This window comes from Tiliqua scincoides, chromosome 2, assembly GCF_035046505.1.
Source record: "Tiliqua scincoides isolate rTilSci1 chromosome 2, rTilSci1.hap2, whole genome shotgun sequence".
In the NCBI taxonomy this organism is placed as follows: Eukaryota; Metazoa; Chordata; class Lepidosauria; order Squamata; family Scincidae; genus Tiliqua; species Tiliqua scincoides.
In genome coordinates, this window is record NC_089822.1 from 177705590 (window position 1) to 177727538 (window position 21949).

A 21949-nucleotide genomic window follows, 5' to 3' on the forward strand; every position below is an offset into this window, starting at 1 on the left:
TTGCAGGCAGTGCCGATGACTCCTCGGGAGAAGAGGACTTTCATCCCCTTCCCCTGGGTAAGCTGAGAAGCCCCACAATGGGGCTAATCAATTCTACGTCGACCCAAGGGTCAGGCCAGCAGGCCAAAATGGAGGCTCAGGATCCAGTGGAGCAAAGCTCCACTGCTCCTGCCTCCCTCCGGCCCTACTCCCTCCCCCAACATACCTCCTCCCTGCTCTCTGCCTGTCTCCACCCACCCCCAAACCCCTCCTCCCTGCCTCCCCCTATGCCCCACACCTCTCCACTGCCCGGAGGTCCATGCAAATGCCGAGCAGTGGACCTCCGGTGCTCGCCCAGTGCTACCCCAGAGCCAGTCAGCACTGGACTAGCACCGGTGCTCCACCGGCACTAGGGCTCTCAAACATGCTGTACGGTATGTTTGCGACAGGGAGGGAGCCGGCATGCACTGAATAGGATTGGGCCCTCAGAAGCTTGAAAGGAACTTCAAGATCATGAGCCATTTAGTGCAGGGAGGGGCTAATGATAAGTGGTAGAGAGCATACGCCTTGCATGCTGAAATTGCTAGTTTCTCCCTGACACCTCCAAGTATGACTAGGAAATCCTAGAAAGGCAGCATTGACCTCCATGGTGCCCTGGTCTGATTCAGTACAAGGCAGCTTCAAATACCCATAATTAGAGATAGTCTAAAACTGTTTTATTTTTTTCATGGATGGCGGTGTTATCCTTAAAAAAAGGGGGAGGTTGAAAGCTGTGTTTTATGTTTTATTCCAAATTCATATTTTAATCAATTTTAAAGCATTTTAATCAAGTGTAATCACTGTCATATAGATGGTATATATCTGTTTTATGCCTGTGACTGTCAGCAGACCTAACCAGAGGAATAAAACGGGCATAAAACAGGAGCCGCTTAAAATTTGCATGCTATGAACAACTACAATGAACTTTATGCTGCCAAACACAAACAAATTAAAACATTGCTAAATTAAATCATTGAGAAGGTAGCAACCTGAACCAACAGAACTGAACATAGTGTTGAATTGCTATGGAAACAAACTGGTTTTAAAGTGTAGGGGGAAAAAAAACACCAACATAGCAAGGAACCAGTAAATCTTTGCTTACTCATGAGTGAACACCAACGTGTCACTCCATTTTGCTTTCCAAAGGCTTTCCATACATTTATCAGCTTGGAGGGAGAGACTTCCTTTTCGGGTGTTTGGGGGGGAGCGGGCTGTGTTCATCAGATTGGGACCCTTCTGGTGGCATTGCATTCCTGTCAGCCTGCCCTTTCCAATGGACAAAGGCACGGTTGCCTGCTCATGAGTACATGCGCACTGCGGCTCAGTTTCACTTTCCATAGGGCTCCATGCATTTTCCTTGGCAGCTTTCACACATGCTCAGAAGACTCTGTAGCCAGTGAAAGCAACAGAGCTCCGAGGGAGTCAGGGGCTTAGAAAAACAGTCAGAAGCACTCAAGACAATCCACAGACATTCCGTGGCCACTTTAATAGGTACATGTCAGAGTTATTTTGTTTATTGAGCAGGATATAGCATTTTATTGCTTAATAAGCTCAATTTCGTGTTATAGCAGTTTTATTTTGTTTTTACCATTTTAGACTGCCCCTATCCATAAACCTTTGGATTCCAAAAGCACAAACCATTGGTGAATGATGCTCAGTCAGTATTCCAACCACTTGATTCTGTCACTGCATCCACCCTCTCCAACAGTGAAGCATTGGGAAACTATAGGCCGGTCAGCCTAACATCCATACTGGGTAAGATGGTGGAATGCCTCATCAAAGATAGGATCTCAAAACACATAGATGAACAGGCCTTGCTGAGGGAGAGTCAGCATGGCTTCTGTAAGGGTAAGTCTTGCCTCACGAACCTTTTAGAATTCTTTGAAAAGGTCAACAGGCATGTGGATGTGGGAGAACCCGTGGACATTATATATCTGGACTTTCAGAAGGCATTTGACACGGTCCCTCACCAAAGGCTACTGAAAAAACTCCACAGTCAGGGAATTAGAGGACAGGTCCTCTCATGGATTGAGAACTGGTTGGAGGCCAGGAAGCAGAGAGTGGGTGTCAATGGGCAATTTTCACAATGGAGAGAAGTGAAAAGCGGTGTGCCCCAAGGATCTGTCCTGGGACCGGTGCTTTTCAACCTCTTCATAAATGACCTGGAGACAGGGTTGAGCAGTGAAGTGGCTAAGTTTGCAGACGACACCAAACTTTTCCGAGTGGTGAAGAGCAGAAGTGATTGTGAGGAGCTCCAGAAGGATCTCTCCAGACTGGCAGAATGGGCAGCAAAATGGCAGATGCGCTTCAATGTCAGTAAGTGTAAAGTCATGCACATTGGGGCAAAAAATCAAAACTTCACATATAGGCTGATGGGTTCTGAGCTGTCTGTGACAGATCAGGAGAGAGATGTTGGGGTGGTGGTGGACAGGTCGATGAAAGTATCGACCCAATGTGCGGCAGCAGTGAAGAAGGCCAGTTCTATGCTTGGGATCATTAGGAAGGGTATTGAGAACAAAACGGCTAGTATTATAATGCCGTTGTACAAATCTATGGTAAGGCCACACCTGGAGTATTGTGTCCAGTTCTGGTCGCCGCATCTCAAAAAAAACATAGTGGAAATGGAAAAGGTGCAAAAGAGAGCGACTAGGATGATTACGGGGCTGGGGCACCTTCCTTATGAGGAAAGGCTACGGCGTTTGGGCCTCTTCAGCCTAGAAAAGAGACGCCTGAGGGGGGACATGATTGAGACATACAAAATTATGCAGGGGATGGACAGAGTGGATAGGGAGATGCTCTTTACACTCTCACATAATACCAGAACCAGGGGACATACCAGAACCAGGGGACATCCACTAAAATTGAGTGTTGGGCGGGTTAGGACAGACAAAAGAAAATATTTCTTTACTCAGCGTGTGGTCGGTCTGTGGAACTCCTTGCCACAGGATGTGGTGCTGGCATCTAGCCTAGATGCCTTTAAAAGGGGATTGGACAAGTTTCTGGAGGAAAAATCCATTATGGGGTACAAGTCATGATGTGTATGCTCAACCTCCTGATTTTAGAAATGGGTTATGTCAGAATGCCAGATGCAAGGGAGAGCACCAGGATGAGGTCTCTTGTTATCTGGTGTGCTCCCTGGGGCATTTGGTGGGCCGCTGTGAGATACAGGAAGCTGGACTAGATGGGCCTATGGCCTGATCCAGTGCGGCTGTTCTTATGTTCTTATTGACTCATGACTCTTCTTGGCAAATTGTTCATCTGTCCCAGGGGTGCCCAAACCCCGGCCTGGGGGCCACTTGCAGCCCTTGGAGACTCCCAATCCGGCCCACAGGGAGCCCTCAGTCTCCTATGAGCCTCTGGCCCTCCAGAGACTTGCTGGAGCCTGTGCTGGCCTGACGCAACTGCTTTCAGCATGACGGCCAACTGTTTGATCTCTCGCATGAGCTGTGGGACAGGGGCTCCCTCCACTGCTTGCTGTTTCATATCTGTGATGCAGCAGCGGCATCAAAGGAAAGGTTGGCCTTGCTTTGTGCAAGTCCTTTTATAGGCCTTGAGCTATGGCAAGACCTTTATTCAGTCATGTAAGTTCCATCTCTAGTATATTCATTTATGTAAATTTATTCATATTTGAATGTAAATTAATTTTTTTCCCCTGCCCCCAATGAAGTGTCAGAGAGGTGATGTGGCCCTTCTGCCAAAAAGTTTGGACACCCCAATCTATCCTAAAATAGCACCTGCAAATCACATTTTCTTCCTTCACTTATCATGGGCAACTCTGTCAAAGTTTTGTTCAAATCAGGTTATGAGCATTTTATTCTGTGATTTACAAACTCAGCTGTGACATAAAAGAACAAAATGAAGGTCTAGTTCATGGTACAACTGTGGTGCAGCTTCCCCTGAAAAGCTCTGTCTATGTACTTCTGGTTTCATGCTACATGTATCATGTGCTTAGCTTTCAAATTCACAACATACCACACCTCCATCTCGGGACCACTGTCAGTGATGTGGGAATAAGCCACATGATCAATGTTCTTGCCACTTGCAAGCATGGTAACTGCATAAGGAGGCCTAATATTTATGAAGGATTAATATGTCAAAGCATCTTTTCAATGATAGCCTATGCATCAACTACAGCAGGAACATGACTCAGATAGCCATTGTCCCATTTGCTTCTGGAAATATTTCATAAATGGTTTGCTTTCTGTCTTGTCTTAGTAATGCAGGCATTTTGTGACTTGCAAAACAATGGTGTAGTATGAGATATAACTGCACCAACATTATTTCCATGCAAGTGTGTAAACCTCATCCCTGTGATTCATAAACTGGTCACATTTTTCTGTTATTTAGGTCTTTCGGCTCAGAATTGCACAATAGTGTGGGCACAAAACAAATCTAGAACCAAGCTGTGGAAAGAAAAAAAAACAACAACTGCACAGACACAGAATCATAGGCCCTAATCTTGTGGTAATTGTGAGGAACTAGATATGTGATTTTCAACATTTTTCATCTCACCACACACTGAAGGTGCTAAAATTGTCAAGACACACCATTGGTTTTTTGATGACTGCCAAGGCACACCACACAGCCAGTGTGGGGCTCACACCCTCCAATGGCCCTACTAATAAATGAACCTCCCCAAATTCCCACAGCACACTTGCAAACCACCCTCAGCCACCAATGTGCTATAGCACAGTGAGTGGAAATGGCTGAACTAGATAAAAGCACAAATTCGCATTGCTTAAAAAGACACAACTAGCTGGTTGAAAAGAGCACATAGGTGATCATCATGATGGAGATGCTAGACTCAGTGAATATTTGGAGCTTTCTGGAATAGGGTGCATTATGTATAGTTGTTCAGCACATATTCAGTTGTGTTACTGATGAGTGAATGCAGCTTCTTAGCATTGGGAGATCTTGTATATCTCATGAAAAGTCACACAAAAATGCAGGAACATAAATTTTGGATTTAAATCTTGTTCCTCTTTCTCCTAATTGCACACAAACATCTAGTAAAATCTGACTGGCTTTGAATCAATGTGGCAGTGTAATGAAAAATGAGACACAGAGGTTTACTTGGCAGGGTTAGACATAGCTGTCATAACATTGTAGCCTACTGCTTTTTACAAGAGGTCAGTGCTACAGTGTCCAGCATGTTTTAACCAGCTGTTTCACCACATGAATCACAGAGGAGAAGTGAAAAGTTGTGTTTGTTTTGAAAGACTAGTACAGCATTAGCTCCTATGCATTTTCCCCTTAATATATGGAAGTACCAACATATCTTTGTTTCAAGCTGTCTCTAGTGGCTTGTATAGCACTGTTGCAAACAACACTGCTTTTCACACTTTATCCTTTCTTGCCCCTGAAATTGCTCTTTATGTGGGGCTGCCCTTGAAGAACCTTCAGGAGCTTCAAATGGCACAGAAGGCAGCCATGAGAGGGGGACAACTGAACTGTGAAGGAAAATATCTGGAGAAATGGAGGGTTCTATAACCTTTGGTTCTGTATAGGTTTTTCTCATGACACTTGTAAAAACCCCATTTGAAAAAAGGGTTATGTTCAGTCAGCCTTTGAAAACTGTGTTGCGTTTGCAAGACTCAAGTCTATGAGAAAGGTGGTTGTCACTCCCGAATCGGCCTTTAAAGCCACACTAGACGCTGTGCCAGAACCACCATCCAGAGCGCGATACCATAGTCTTCCGAGACTGAAGGTTGCCAACACACAATAATAAATAAATAACGATATGCCAGCATATCAAATATTTCCCTGCAATCTCTTTTACATTTAAGAAAGTGGTGTTGAAGTTCAAGTAACTGAGAGCCCAATCCTATGCATATCTGCTCAGAAGTAAGTCCCATTATAGTCAATGGAGCTTACTCCCAGGTAAATGTGGATAGGATTGCAGCCTATGGTTGTGTTGAGGTTGACAACACAGCAACAGTCACATGCAGAGGCAACGGACACACTCAGAAATAGTGGCAGCGATTGCATGCAACTGACCACTTCTCATTGCCTCAGGAAGCATACAAGTTTTTCCAGGGTGTGAAAACTGAAAGGAAAGCACCCGAAGAGGAAGGGAAAAGGCTTATAGGGGCGATCCCAGGGAAAATGTGCCTGTGTTCCAAGCTTCACATATAATGGAAAGTCACTGGAGAGCAGAACCCTTCTGAATGCCAGCTTCTGCACAGGAAAGGGATTTGGGGATTATTATGGGAAATGCCTCTTTGGTATAACTTATAACGGTGATACATTCAGCATGTTAGTGTCTACTCCGTTTCCTGTACATTGTGGCATGCTGGGATGGGGGAACAGATTCTGCAGAATCTGATTCTGTGAAGGAAGCCTTTTCAAGTATGGAAGGAAACTGTTATCTGCATGTTTTAAATTGTGGTTGAGAAGCGAATGCTGTACGTTTCAATATGCATTTTAGTTCTTTCTCAAAGCAACATCTAGCTGCTGTCCAAGACCTGGACACCAAGAGAAAATGTGCAAACAGCCCCAGAGGAACGGGTCCAGGGAACTGTGTAGTTCCTAAGCTAGCCCATGTGATGTCTTGCATGCCAACCAGTGAATTGAATCAACCTCAGTTCTTTCTGCTGGGTGACACTGTGAGCCCACATTGCTCACAGATGATACCTGAGTTGGTGGAGCTGCTGTTCCTGAAGACTAAATTTCCATTACTAAAATTCCCTGAGCTGCCCTGTAGCTTGGGGTATGTGCTACACTGCTAAATCCAGGGTGATCCTTACTCTGCCCATACTCCCATACTCCCATACTCTGCCCATACTCCCCTCTGCTCCCAGCTCCTCCTGCCCAAATGCCAGTCTCATCTTCTCCCTCTCTCCATTCTCTTCATTCTTCTCCTCTCTCCTATTGTGCTACTCCTATGCCCATCAGCCACCATCTTCTCTCACTCTCTGTAATCCATCCCAGGCATATCCTGCAAGCAATGGGCTTCAGTCTGTTTATAGACTAATCCCATTCTGTCGTGAAGGGGGCTATCAATGTGACCTCTGATGATAGCATTTCAATCCCACAGCTCAAGTTGGAATGTATTAACAGCAGGCTGCAATCCTAAAGCTGTGTGCTACGGTGTAAGTCCCATCGAATGTAGTGGGTCTTACTTCTGAGGGCACACACAGGATGGCACTAGAAGTCTTATGATTATAATAAGGACATATGTGCTAGCATATAATATAGGACATATGTGCTAGCTACCCATGCCAAGGTATGGCACTGTTTGGGTTTGTTTGTTCTTAAGGTGCCTTAACTGTCTTGACTCAGAGTGCATAACAGAGCTATAGATATTGGGAGATAAGAAATAATTGGAACAAAACAAATGCTCTAAACAGACTACTTGCTACAATTTGCTTTCTGATACGTCCGAAGGGATGGCCTTTGAATCTCCCCACCTCAATTGAAACTGAATTGACACCCCTGTTGAGGACCAACCTTTCTGTGTTGTGCCTTGCAGGCACTCTCAAGCTCCTGCCCTTTGTGCTCGGTAATATCTCACAGTCTTTGTCTCTTCTTGATTAATATGCATTTTTGCCTGTCCACCTACACAAGACAACAACAACAACATCAACAACAACACAATTAACGAACAGCTCTGCGGGAGGAAGAAAAAGCAGGTGGCACCTGACTTTGGCAAAGTGAGTGATTGTGTAATAACAGCCATTTACTTAAGCATGTTTGATTGGGGATTTGAGAGCCTTCTTGGGCCTCACTTAATGGTCTCAAAATTAGACATTGATGTTGGGAGGCATTTAGGGAAAAGAAAAGCAAGAGAAGAACCAGAGCAAGGCTGGAGGAGCTGCTATTTAGTGTTTCATTTTGATTTGCATTGCCTGCAATTACAGCAGACCTTTTATTAAAAGCTATTTTTTACCATGTTGATTTTTTTTAAATTGCTTTCATTGCAGGTAATGCTCACTTAAAGCAACTTCCCCATCTTGCTAGCTTTGTCCATGCCCATTTACAGAAATAGGTAAGGAGAAAAGTTTTTAAAATGTTAGCTCTAACTTTCCCATTTATGATGGAAACAGGTCTTTGAAGATTTTTAATACTGTTCAAATAATCCATAAGGTTATGAGTCAATGAAGAGGCAAGCAGCAAATTAATAAATACCCAGCACCCGAGTCTCAAGAGCAATTATGATAGACGTACTCATTATAAAGGGTGTCATGGTGAGTTCTAGAATTTCCCAGTGTGCATTGTAACCTTCATTTATCAAGCACAAACACCTCTGTTGCAGGTGGATGTGACCACTGCTGAGATTGCATTATTTTTATTTATACGCTATCAGGATTCTCCTTTGTGTTGCAGTGTTTATTGTTTCATTGCACAAAAGATCAGACACAGTCTGCATCTTCACAGAGGTATTCTAATACAGTACTCCCAACTTTGGCTAAGTACCTGTAATGTCCATAGCGGGAAGGGGCCCCTTCCCTGGGGTTGTAGGCGAGCGCGAGGGGCTTACCCGGTCCTTGAACGATGGTCGGTGACGGATTAACAGACGGGAGGAGGGTACAGTTGTTTGACACAGGCGATTTATTAGCGTCAGCCGTTTCACATTCATGAGGACTGTTACTTTACAGACCTACATACATCATGCTGACTTGTGTCGCCAACATTGGATGGTCTCTGGACCTGACCCTCCCCATTTCTGGGCGGTCTCAGCACCAGCCTTCAGCTCCGAATCCCTTGGCCCGAGGTCAGGGCTCTTGGAGGATGTAACCCTGCTGGTCGGGGTCAGGCTGCCTGGCCTTGGGAGGGCCCCTGATGTCTCTGTGCTGGTTCCCCAGCCAGCTGGCCCCCCACGGGGTATAGCTGGCTTCAATCCCCCGTCTCCACGATCCTGTCTCTCTAGAGGTAGCCCTCTGTGTCCAGGAGGGTCCTGGGTCAGGGAAGTCTCCCCCCCCCCGCCTCCTCTCTCCAGGGCCCTGCCTCTGCCCTCCCTCTGGAGGCCTCTCTCCTTTCCCTTAGGCTGGGATGATGCTTTCCCTCTGGTTTACCTCGGGCCTTACTCCCCTCTGGAGAGGAGTGACCTCCCTCTTCCCTCTCCAGTCTCCTTATGAGGCCTCTTCCCTCTTGGGCCAGCCTCACCCCTCCTAACCACATGCCTGCCTGGTGTTCCCAGCTGGTCCTTATTCCGCCTCCTGGGTAGCTGCTCTGTAGGGACCCCAGTCCTGCGAGTACTCAGGTCTTACTCCCGAGGAGGCCTCTACCCCAGAGGAGACCCCTGCTCCTGGGAAGCTCCCAGCCACCCGGGCTGGATCCAGGTGACAGTATCATTAGCCAAAAAATGGAGGCAGCATTTACCACAATAACTTTTTTCCATCCAAGTTCCTGGAAGCTCTTGTATCCATTGAGTTTGTGGACTAGGGCAGTGCTTCCAAAACATTTTAGTACCAGCATCCACTTTTTAAGACAACAATCTATCGCAACCCAGTAGACAAAAAAAAAATTATTACTTACTTACTTTACTTTACAACAACAACAATAAGGGTCCTGTGCTCCTGAGGCTTACATACAGACCTTACATATAGTATGTGTGTTTAGACATTTGCTAGACTTTCCCAAGAAAGTCATTCCAGTGTACCCAGAAGACTGAACTGAAGAGCAAGAAGTGCAGTTAGGGACTTATCTCATACCACAGGTTAACATTCCAGCCAACAATTTTCTTCTGCAGGAAGAACTGGGCAGGGGTCCTTTGCAAAGTCTATTTTTTTAATGTTTCAAAAAATTTTGCGACCCACCAAAAATCAGCTTGCAACCCACTGGTGGGTCCTGAACCACAGTTTGGGAAAAACTGATCTAGGACGTATTTTTCTAAACCTGGGGCACTGAACTTGGGTTGGCCTGCAACCTCAAGGATCTGCGATGCAGTCCCAAATAGAACCTCACCATGGACTGCCAGAAACACTTTCAGAAAGAAACTGGAAAGAATCTCCCCTTATAAGAATAACCCAGAGCAAAAGGGACTGAACAAATTCACCCACCTCTTGCTCTCCTCCCATCCTGGAATGCACCCGGACTGCACTTCCCCCACCCTCCCCAGATCCCCATGCTGGCCGAGACAGACCAGTGCAAACTTACCAGGCGCTGGAGCTCCAGAGGCTGAGTTCAGCCCCTGGAGGCTGGTGCACGTCCATGCACTGACCTGCCTCCTTCAGCAGTGGCGCAAAATGCCTTTTGGCACTTTTGCAGCATCTCTTGGCCAGTGCAATTTACTTACGCTGGTCCAACAGGGCCTTTGGGTTGCACCCTAAGTGATCTTCTTCAAACCTTCCAGATTCCAGCAGTGTTGAGATAGCCAGTGGCTGGAGTGCTCCATTATTGTTCCATCCTTTCCTGAGGCATTTTCTAATATTTATTAGCTAAAGTGGGAGACAGATGCCAGGCTAGATTCACAACGAGTGCATCCCAGTAAAACTGCAAAGTAATATTGAAGCAAAAAGTCTTCATCACACCTTTGAGTAGATCCCATTAAGTACGACCAGAGATTTTTGGAAGACTGATATCATGAGTCACTATGTTTTGAAACATCAGCTGTAACTTATAGCCTATAAGACTGGGTCAAACTATTTCTTTGTGTTGCAACTTTTATTATTCTTTTTCTCACATACGGAGAAGATTTAGCCGTGTGAAATGAACTTCAGTAATGCTGGCCATATCAATATTCATCACCCTGCTCCTGCTGCTTGGAGCCACTTCAGATTATTCATATTGATTCAGCAACGGTTAATCATTAAATACAGTGTTCCTCAAAGCTAGCATTTAACAGGAAGACTTGATTGAATTTGCTGTTTTCTGCCACATAGAACATTCTGTCATTTTGTAAATGAAGAATCCCCTGATTATCTTTTTAATAACAATGACCATCTCTGAAGAATTTGCATCTTACGGCTTAATTGAACATAGCATCCAGTTTCGCATACGGCGAACAGTTCCAGGTCTGAAAGCCAGTGACCAAATGCCACCTTAAACAGAGCAGTTATAGTAGAATTATATTTGTATGTGGGTCCCTGTGAAGCTTAAAAAAGCAAAAAACAAACAAACAAAAAAAACCAGAAGGAAATAAAAATGAGAAAGCCTGCTTCTAGAAGCTCATGGAAGAATTGAAATAGCCAAGGGGCTCAGGTGGGAGCTTCATTGTCAACACTTTAGAAAATTAATGTGCTGAAAATAACAAGGAAGTCACATGGTCAAAGAGCATCCAGGTAAAAGACAGGTAGCCTAATCCCTTGCTGTCTGGAGTGCCGGGCTGTTGCGGTGCCAGAAATGGCTGCCACTGCATCCTGAGCGCTAACAGACAGTGCCGGCAGCACTTCAGGAGAAGGGGACTTTCATCCCCATTCCCCTGCAATGGGGCTACTCGATTCTACAGAAACCCTTGGGTCGTGTCTTGTCATCCATGTCTGGCCTCCCCCCCGCCCCGAATGCCTCCTCCCTGCCCTCTCCCTACCTCTCCTGCCCCGGAACACCTCCTCCCTGTCTCCCCCCATGTCGCCACACGTACCTCTCTGCCACCTGGCAGTCCACGCAACCATCGAATGGAGGAGGACCAGTGATCCACCTGTGCTGTCCTGGCACCAGCAGCACTGAGCTGGCACCAGCATTCTGCCTGTGCACGTTTCAACCTTCGCAAACGTGTTTTATGGCAAGTTTGCAACAGTGCATGCCGGAGGTAATGCACTTTTTAGGATTGGGCCCTGATAAGAATATTTTGTTGTGTGAGTTGATTTCTAGAGAGAGAACATGGGGGGGGGATTTGAAGCTGTGGCCCCCCATCACGTAAACTTTGCCTCAAGAAGACTCTGTGTGCACTTTTTCACTTTTGATGTTGGATCAATTGCTATATCTTGTACCATGAAACAAGTTTCTCACAATGGGATTTGGGGTGATGGGACTGCGGATAAGAGAGCTGTAGAAAGCTGTGGTTGCATTGGACTGTGATTGCCCTGCTTTGCATGCACAAGCCTTTGGAATTCTGGCTGGCAGGGACATGTGCTAGGTCAGTGCTTCCCAAACTTTTAAGCACCAGGACCCACTTTTAAAAAATGACAATCTACCATGACCCCTTTCATATGCCTAGTGTTTTTAAACAGCACTATATTCATAAAGGTCCATCCTGACATTGACCAGACCCAGATTTTGTTAGCAACAGTAACATGGTTGTTAGCAACAGTAACATCCTTCAGAACACACCCACCCTGGTGTCATATGACACCATGAATCACTACCAGTTGAACTGTGTTGTGCAACCTCCACAAATGACCAGCTGGGATAAGTTTCATTTGAGAATGGAGGTATTGTGAAAATAAGCAGCTGCCATGCAACACCATCAGTGGCATCACTATGCTTTCCATTTCCAGGGCAGTAGAAGGGTATGAAGATGAAGGGTATGAAGACTAGAAGAATACAGTCCAATTAAAATTACCAACCCTCCACCCCCCAAGTAATATACAAGTAGTCCCATCACTCATTTCTAGGTTCATTATGGGTGCTGCTGCCCAGAAGTGCCGATTTACTTTTTGATGAAGAGAGTCCAATCAGCAGCCAGTCAACAGTGGTGAGACAGCAGGGCACGTGGTCGACTCCGTCAAAGGACCAGGCTTTGTCCATATCTCCACGGTGGTGTGACTATCCCCAGGTCACCTTTGGCTGGGAAAAAAATGTAATCCTGTTTCACGCACATTTCCTACAAATTAACACAAAGCCTTTCGCTGGCCTTTCTTATTCATCAGCTCAGCAAGATACAAATTAGAATGAAATTAAACCTTCTCTCGAAGGCAAAAGCTATTTAACGATAACACAACTTCCTCATTAAAGATGAAACTAAGTGAAAAATATTATTCACAAATGAGCGATCCTGGCTGGTGCCTGGTGCTGCTTGCTGAGTAGGGAATGGGAATGAGCTTGTGTATGCAGATGGATGCATCGGGGCTCTTTCAAGTTCATTGTGAATTTCCAGGAGGCCAAAGCACATTCTTATCATTTCAAACCCAAGTATGAAATTCAAGCCTGAGTGGAAGGGACAGCCCCAGTCATCAGCTGGACCCACTCACATATTTTGTTTATAAGGTAGTCACTTCCTATTTGTCCTATCAGTCCCTTTATTGATGCTTTCATATGAGGGAGCAGTTATGCCTGTTGTTCTTCAAGTGATCTGCACACATCATTCTAAAGAGTGATAAGACACAGATAAGCCCCCTCCAAAGAGTCATAAGACACAGATAATCAATGGACATGCTTTCTGTCCCAGCTTAAAGCTCCCTTGACCTATGAGTAATCTTTAAACGGATCAGAAAACTTCAGTTGTATGACTAATCAGGATGAACGAGCCAGTCTAACCATGACTATTGGAATGGTTTGAAAAATTCAGCCCATTTCTAGCTGGAGATAAGGCTGCAAACACCATGTATTGTGTTTTTAAAAAAATATCTAGGTTGAATCTAGAGGGTTCGAATATGGTATGCACTACACCAACACTTGCCATTATACAGGATGCCACAATTCTTTTCACACTCTGTTTTTTAACACCTCTAGTGTTGGAGGAGAATGAAATCAGAATTGATCTGTATGACTCAAGTAGCAGACTTTTTTGTGGTAGTAGTGTGCATTTTCATAACAGCTCACAGTAGTTTTTTCAGCCAGGCTTTACACCAACCCTCATTTGTCTGCATTTGGGAAACAACAGGGGAAAGGGGCTGTTTGCCAACATGCCCTGCTTCTGAGTTTCCCAGAGGCATCTGGTTGACATAGCGGGAAAGGAGGATGGCAAAGTAGATGGGTCTCTGGCCTGATCCAGCAGGACCCATCTGATGCCCTTATGCAGGAGGATGCCTCCTATTGAGGAAACAAAGCAACAGAAAAAGTGCACATATCCAGGAGCCATTTTTGAGAACAAAATATCTTTCTAGTTCTACGGTTCTGTGGAAGGGGCCCCAGTATCATGAGTCAAATGCACGTTTAGCGCATTTGAGATCTCATAGCATGAGTCACATCATGCATTCATGCATAGTGAAGTCATCTCACAACAGTTTCACAGAACCAAACCACATGTGTGATATATTTGAAACATTGCAGTGTCTTTCATAATCACAATACTTTACTTTCTGGCTGACAACTTCAATGCAGTTTTGGACCGGCAGTGAATGCCACTGCCAAGAATGGAAGATGGCAAGAATGGAAGATGGATGAAACTGATCTGGGCTCTCTCTCTCTCTCTCTCTCTCTCTCTCTCTCTCTCTCTCTCTCTCTCTCTCTCTCTCTCTCTCTCTCTGTGCGTAAGTGTCCATGCTCACACTATAATGATTCTGCTTCCATACAAACTGCCCCTTTGACTAGTACTTGACTTATTTTGAATTCTTCAGCGTCTCCCTAGTGCAGTGTTTCTCAAACAGTGGGTCGGGACCCATTAGGTGGGTTGCAAGTCAATTTCAGGTGGGTCCCCATTCATTTCAAGATTTTGTTTTTCATATATTAGACTTGATGCTCCCATGGTATGTGACTGCATTTGGGGACATGTTACAGGCCTGTACTTTTAACAAGCTACTATGTATATTCTTTTAACAATGAAAGTAAATGGGACTTACTCCTGGGTAAGTGTGGGTAGGATTGCAGCCTGGAACTGTTAAAAATTTTTCTGCTTGTTGATGTCACTTCCAGTAATGACATCACTTCTGGTGGGTCCTGTCAGATCCTCGTTCTAAAAAGTGGGTCCCGATGCTAAATGTGTGAGAACCACTGCCTAGTATATTAATTTATTGCATACAAAGCCATGTAAGTGGGACATCAGGGATCATTGCTATTATGGGATTATGGTGGATTCAGGATTAATCTTATTGCCATCCAAGCTCTTGTGCATGTATTTGAAAAAGGGGGTCCAATCATTTGTTTTTCTTTGGGCAAAAACTTTCTCAAACAGTGAATTTTCTACATGTACCGACAGGATTACCTGCTGTCTAATCCCCTCATGATGCATGAAAATTACATTTTAAAATAAGTACAGTCTATTTCCATAGGTGGTTTCTCTGGGCTGTGAAAAACTTGTATTTGATTCAGATTCAACTGGTTATAGAGGAGTCACATGTGCAACCATCAACACTGGTATAGTTCTGGTGCACCAATCTATATACCATTGTCTTCCCCCACCCATACCATTTTGCATACCAAAATGCCCATTGGATCCTCTCAATTGCCAATCATTAGAGCTTTTAGTAGTAAGCATGTATGGCAGAAAAAAGCAGTAATGGTTTTGGAAATATTATGCTTTACTATCGATATTTATTATCGTATTAGTATAATGTTGATAATATGTTTTGATACTGCTTTGTGATAGTCTGAAGATTATATTTTGTTTTGTATCATTTCTTTTTTCTTTTTGTACTGTAAAGCACTGTGCATATAATCTGTTAAGGAAAAACGGCATACAAATAAATGAACGAACAAATGAATAACATGAACTTATCTTCTGATTTGGTGATACATCTGTTTGAGTATCAGATAATCTCTTTCTGTTCATTTCAAGCATTTAACTGTTACCCTGCACATGCCCGATCTCATCTGATCTCGGAAGCTAAGCAGGGTCAGGCCTGGTTAGTACTTGGATGGGAGACTGCCTGGGAATACTGGGTGCTGTAGGCTTATACCATAGTCTTCCGAGACTGAAGGTTGCCAACCAAGCATTCGAATGCTTACATTGTCTTTATTATCCAGGACAAGATACAGTATTTAAAAAAAAAGATATAAAAACCAACTAAAGGTATACATTTATTCTTTGAACAAATGGAACCCAAACTAACAGGTTCCATTCAGTCTGGGCTCTGCTCATTCCAAAACACATGAACCAGGGGATAAATGGAGACAAATGGAGGTATGCTCTTCCATTCGTTGCTCATTTGTTTAAATTCTCTTTGTACAGTAGATTTTGCTACCACCTGTATTAGCAGGCATGCTCCAATTTGCAGCTACTCCTTTTGTAAAATATTGGGAGTCAGTCAGTCAGTCAGTCAGTCAGTCAGTCAGTCAGTCAGTCAGTCAGAAAGAAAGAAAGAAAGAAAGAAAGAAAGAAAGAAAGAAAGAAAGAAAGAAAGAAAGAAACCCAAATTCCAACTGATGCTGGGCTGCCTTGCACAAGGAAAAGGAACTGAAGACACGTGATATGGTGGTTTCTAAGCTATTAGGCATCTTTCCCAGGCCTTATATACCTATAGGCCTGGTGAATAAGGCTGTGTGACATACCAATGGAGGCACAACTGGAAGGGAAAACAGAATATACGTAACAAATAGTAGGGGATCTAATGCACACCCATAGAAGGATTAAAGTGAGTGTGAGGCTTTACTAGTATAATTCTTTATTATAACCAAAAATCCCATTGCAATTTAAAGAGAGAGAGAGAGAGAGAGAGAGAGAGAGAGAGAGAGAGAGAGAGAGAGAGAGAACACTTTCAATTCCTCATTTTGGCTTTGCTGAAAGGTGTTGATTTTTGCTGAGTTTGGTTTTCTGTAAATAACAAGAATGACAAATTGTCTCTGTGGCTACGCTGGATGAAATCTACTTCCTGAATTATCTCTGAAGTTGAGCAATGGTTCGAGAAACTCTTGGGGTTTTATTCCCTAGGATTCTGCCATAGACGTACAGTTCTCAGGCTGACTCTCAAGAATTGGCAATTCAGTTTGCTAGGAATCATATTTGATAGGTTGTCAAGCTGCATAACACTGGTCAGAATCTAATTCCTCTCCCCCAAAGTGCCTGACATATCTGAGGAATAAAGGTACATGATGACACAAGATGGGGAAATTAAGCCATAAATAGTTTATTTTGCTGGGGGGGGGGGGGTCATAATCACGTTCATTTTGTAATGTGAGTCCATTCCCAGGCTGGCAAGAAGCGGAAAGAACATTTTTCTTACAGGGTAAGGGATTCTGTTTCCTCACTGCTTTCTTGGGCTTGTCCACATAAGGCCATTTTTCACAGTCTTCCATGCTTGTCAGGTGAAAAATAGTGATACGTGGTCCCTAGTTCCTCAGACTGCGAGAAGCGGAGGCTCTGTGACAGGGCTTGCGGCCAACTTACACATTTTGCCAAACACGTAATGTGACCCTGTTATTTTTTCTTTTTTTGGTAAGCATCTCCGGGGGGGGGGGGAGCACAAAACAAGCAAAAGCCATGGCAGAGGAGGCTTTAGGATTTTGCCCCCACTGTGGTTCTGATCCCAAACACAGACCCTGCTCAGCATTCTATTTTTAATGCAGAAAAAAAGTTCCCATTGAAAGACGCACATTCTTTAAGTGCCAACTCCTGCATTTCTTCTAGTGATGTTTTAGCCCATGGCATGTGCCATGCAGCTCACAACATGCAAAACTCTGGCTGCCAGCTCAGCCTGCCCACTCCCTCTATCCTCCACTGTACTGCCCCTGCAACCATCTTATCTGCTCCAGCACAGTGTCTGGGAGCTGCTGTCACATACACTAAGTCTCCAGCCATTTGAGCTAGTGGCTCCAAGGTGCATGACAGGAGCACACCTTTCACACCACCGGCTCGGGTTCATGAGATTTGCTGCTGTAAACCCTGGATAGGATTGTGGCATGTTAGATAAACTGACCCCTAACTATTCAATTCTTCTTGGTAAATTATCTAAATAAACTGCCTTATAAGTATGCAGATCAAAATATAAACATTAGATATTAGCCACAAAAACAATTACTAAAGGATTCCACTTATATAGTCTATGAAACTTTGCACAATAAGTTTTTGCAGTTCCTGGATCTCATTTTCTTTCTTTCCTTCTTTCTTTCAGAGGAAGAAGAGTTGAATTGAATCCCAATATTTTACAAAAGGAGGATGAGTTCATACTGAATTCCAGTACCATAAAGACTCTGTATCCTTCAACAGTCTTGGATCAAGTTGCAATTTTGGAAAGACTCACTGAGGTAAATCCATGAGCTGAATTCACCCATAATGAATGACCTTCCTGTAGTGATCCTATGCTGGGACACTTGTCCTAGAGTCATTTGTGCTACCATATAAAAAACTGAGAGCACAATCCTAACCATCTTTCCAGCACTGGCATAACTGTGCCAGTGGGGCATGTGCTGCATCTTGCAGTTGGGGAGCAATCAAGGAGGTCTCCTCAAGGTTAGGCAATGTTTGTTCCTTTACTTTGGAGTTGCATTGCCCTTACGTTGGTGCTGGAAAGTGGATTAGGATTTCGCCCTGAAATAATTAAGGCTGAAATCCTATACAACTTTCCCATGTGTGAACCTCATTGAACACAGACTTACTTTTTGGTCTTGGACTGTGCTTAGGCTGCCCAATCCTAACTTGCACTGGAATAAGCAGCCAGTGGGCCTGTGCTATTTCCGGCGCAAGTCTGGGGTTGAATGAAGTGCAGCTTGAGGCAAAGGGAATTGCTTCCTCTTACCCTGTGTTGCACTGCAGCAGCCCCAATGGGTCTACTTGGATCTGGGCCACCTCAGAGGATGACACAGATCCAAGCAGAACAGAGCAGCCAGTGGCTGCTCTGTGCCGCCCAGGAATGGGGGTCAGGATCCGACATAACCACCGGGTGCAGGCCTTGCTTCCCATTCCCCACTTGCCCACCCCGGAGAACGCCCACCGCCTGTCCTCCCCTGCCCCAGAACGCCTTCATCCCACCTCCTTCCTGTCCTCCCCATGCCCCCCCCAAACCCTGCAGCGGCCGAGCTTGGCTGGTACAACTCGCCCTGTCCCAGGGGCTCGCGTTGGCATTAGGAGGCTGGAGCACAGATGTGTGCCAGCCCAACTCCCAGCAGAGTGGTGCAAAAGTGCTTTATGGCACCAGCCCAAGTTCCTGTTAGGATTGTGCCCTAAATATATTTACCCTTGTGGAATGAGATTTGGGCCAAATCCATATAGTTTTCAACTGTTGTCTTCTTAAACATCTTCAGGTCGACCCAACTCAAAAGCAGTATATAACGCATGCAAGAATATGCTTGGGCAGGAGTAGTTTTCTCCTCTCACTGCGTGCTGGAGAGGCTCAGTGGTGCAAGAAGTAGGTCAACGTCTAATGTTACATCCAGTCTGCTGTGTGGTCCACTTTTATATGGTCTACCCCTGGAGGCAGATGGATCTAAAAAGATTTCTTAAGGCTCTGGGGGATTTTCCCATTGCCAGGGCTGGTGACTCATCTGAAGCTCTGGTCAACCTTTGGCATAGCGGCATAACTAGATCTGTGGATCAGATCATCAGCTGAACACTGAGCAGCCCTTGCCTCATCACAGAGTTACAGCAACCCTTTGCCTTTTTATTGATTTTATCTGTTGCTTTTATCTGTGCTTTATTTGGATTTTATGCTGCTGCTTTGGTTATTAGTACTGTGGTTTGTGATGTTATCACTTGTTTTTATTGTTCTGTTAAATATTGTATTTTGTTTTTACTTTTATTGTTGTTTTATTTTTATCATGGTTATATTATGTATCAAAAGCTGCCTTGGGTGCACCCTTTAGGGGGGAAAGGTGGGATAAACATAGTTAAATAAATAAATACTCAGAAGTATGTATAATTGAATACAGTGGGAATTGCTGTCAGGTAAATGTGTATAGGATTGCAGCCTTAGACACCCACTCCTCAAAGAAATCAGAGTATTGAGTAAAACTTACAGTCTGAACCAAAATATTTTTACTTGTTAGTTCCCCTTGAGTTCCATTAAACAGACTTCCTTGTAAGTGTGTTTTAAGATTGCCATCTTGATGGGCTGTTTAAAAACAAAGAGGGAGAGAAAAACACATAAATAGGCTGTGAAACGAATTGGAGAAACGTAGACAGAATGAATTTTCCTCTCCTTTCCCCTAGGGAAAAGATCTTCCCTTAATTTGCATGCCAAATGGACCCCAAATGAAACAAAGCAGGTATATTATGTCTCATTGAAGTACATCCAGACAGCCAAGCACACACTTCTCAAGATCACGTTACAATTAATTTCAATTAATGTAAAACATCTCTGCTTTTCGGTTCCATTCTCGTTTTCAAGGTTTCGTCAGAACTGAACTTTCTCCTGTAGCAAGGCTGCCGCTGCCATGCAGGAGGAAGTTATCGCTTCTCGCATTGGATTTCCATGGTAACATGTTTATGTATCCAAACCCTCACAAAGAGACACCAGCGATGCAAACGTATTCCTTTCCCCGACATGGATGATGGTTAGCCTTGAGGACACTGAATAAAAATTATATAGCCAAGGATTAGGAAACAAATTTAGTAGGGGTTAACTCCCCTCCCCATATGTAGTATATCCAGATAGAAATGGTCCAGTTTTCAACCTTGTACGGCAGTCTGCTTTCAACAATGGCTGCAATAACACACGACGCTTCAGCAGAAGGGTTATATCAGTAGAACTTGCTCCTTGCTCCTGTAAGGCAATCAAATGATGATATATTTTTAAACCATCGTTCCCATCCCCATTAAGCTTAAAGCTGGTCAACCTGAGAACATTACGGATGATTATGGTCTTGAAGAATATTGAACTCTAGTTTAAAAAAAAAAAAATTACACTAGTCACAATATATCTCGATAGTCTTACTCAGCTTTTCCCCCACAGCTGTAATCCCAATAAAGAAAACACTCCTGCTTTACACAGAATGGATATCTTTGCATTCTTCTGGATTAAACCAAGCCTCCTGCAGGGTTTCGTCAAAGCAATATTTGACTAACTAAGTGCCCATCGATTTGATGGGCTGCGAGTGGGCAGCTGGGCTATGAAGAGGAGGCATCTTTTTTTTGAAAACCAGATTGAGCACAAGTACTGCAAGAGGTTAGTCATTTTTTAAAAATTCCCATTTTGTGCTAATAATGTACACATTTTATAAAACACTGTCAAAACAAGCTATTTTAAAATTAAACTAGGTTAATCCAGGCAAACAGCCGCGATGGCATTTTAATATCTTCTTTTACACCCCTGCTGAGCACAAACATATCAGTATTGTTTCCAACATAAAATTATGCTGTTTGAAAGGGAGGAAAATGTCCATTGCTTATACGCCACACTCTCCATACAGCAGCCCAGAGCTAGGTAACAGGCAGCCCAACCCTAACGAGGACTGGGCAGAGGCGTCGCTACCGAGGGACGGGGGGCGGGGGCTGTCTGCTCCAGGTTCCAGCCCACAGAGGGTGTCCTGAGGGTTCCTCCCTGCAAGATGACAGGAGAACCAGGGCGGGACATAGCCACTTCTAAGCCCAGGCTGAACTGAGGAACTCATTGTGAGGGGCACAAAAGTGGCCACGTGAATGCCTCAGCAAGGAGCTCGTCAGTCAGTGCCAGCTCCAGGTCTGAGCCCAGGAACAGGGGCTCACTGAAAGCCCATTGCTCAGGTGCTCACTGGGAGACCTAGGGTGCAATACAGGCATTGGGTGCAATAAGAAGGAAAAGAGGAGGGAGCCTCCTGGTGCACAGTGGCAAGCGCACCAGATTGCTTCTATAGGAATGAAGAATTTGCTCCTGGAAGCTATGGAAGAAGCATTTTACAACTGAACCAGATGGCTGAGCCTGGAGTGTTGAGAGCCATGAGAGGAGAATCAGATGGAAATCTGCTTGTTAGGTGGGAAAGCCAATAAGGACCCAATCCTAATAAGTGCATGCCGACCCACCTCTGGCATACAGTGTTGCAAACCTGCCGTGAGGCATGTTTGCAGGCCTTAGCACCAGTGGAGCATCAAAGCTCCGCCACTTGCGCAGTCCACTGGGCAGCAGAGAAGTAGGTGAGGGTGTGGGGGGAGGTGGGGATGAGGTGTCTAGGACAAGGGGAGGTGGAGAGAGGGCAGGGAGAAGGCATTCTGGGGAAGGGAGCCGGGCGGGAGGGAGGCGGAACCGGTGGAGCTTTGTTCCATCGGATCCTGAGCGTCCGTGTTGGGCCGTCCACCTGACACGGAGGCTCTAAATTCTATGCCGAC

The 21949-nt window shown here is 44.7% G+C and overlaps 1 pseudogene; it reads left to right on the forward strand.

The window, feature by feature from the left end:
- The first annotated feature begins 15552 nt into the window (after positions 1-15552).
- LOC136643366 (5S ribosomal RNA) lies at positions 15553-15669 on the forward strand (annotated as a pseudogene).
- The last annotated feature ends 6280 nt before the right edge of the window (positions 15670-21949 follow it).